The sequence below is a fragment of the Hippoglossus hippoglossus genome, chromosome 5, assembly GCF_009819705.1.
Source record: "Hippoglossus hippoglossus isolate fHipHip1 chromosome 5, fHipHip1.pri, whole genome shotgun sequence".
Taxonomy (NCBI): domain Eukaryota; kingdom Metazoa; phylum Chordata; class Actinopteri; order Pleuronectiformes; family Pleuronectidae; genus Hippoglossus; species Hippoglossus hippoglossus.
Window position 1 is genome coordinate 14,151,101 of NC_047155.1, and position 828 is coordinate 14,151,928.

Here is an 828-nt window from a genome sequence, read left to right on the forward strand (position 1 = left end):
GATTGAGCAGATAATGTTCTATTAATTTACTTAAGTCTTTGTTTCTAAGTTCTCCAAAATATTAAAATTATATCTCATAATCAACCTCTCATAAGAGCGGAATAGAGAACTGTCCCACATCGTAAATTAAGAGAAAAACTTGAAAATAATTTCCACGACTGGGGCCAGAAATTAAGAAACATTTTTGCAGTTGTTGAACACATACTTATTTTAACAGCAACATAACTGGAGTTAGTTAGCTTTAACTGTGCTTGTCAATCACTGCCTTCAGTATTTACTTGTACAAGGTGCTGACCCATTGTCTATTTGCACAGCAAAGGTGGTCATCAGCAACTGTTAACAAGCTCCTCTTGTTTACTTTACCTGTTGTGTGACATGAAATGTATACATAAACATTTACATACACTATCTGACAAGTTATGTCGGATGTAAATCAGATGAAACAGATGTAGTCTAATACAACAGCCCTGCAGTTTTAGAGTTTTAAGTGTTGATTTAACTGGAAGATATTACTTCTGTTGGACTCCACTGTATTTCTATTATTCTGAATTATTATTGGAGTGTAAGCTGAATAAGAGAAACCCCTCTCCTTATAACACAATACAGTTCAACAGCTGCCTCCTCCAAAATGATTGTACAGTTGAAACACCTCTTAAAAAAGTTTAGCAAAATCTTAACATTGTAACTGTCATTTTTATTGATTTTACTGAACTGCATTAGTTTGGACTGTGTACCTAATAAACTGTTTATTTAAGAGTATATTTAAGAGTACATCTCATTGAAAATATTAACACTCTTGGCAAAAAATAAAAGATCGTTTCTTAAATA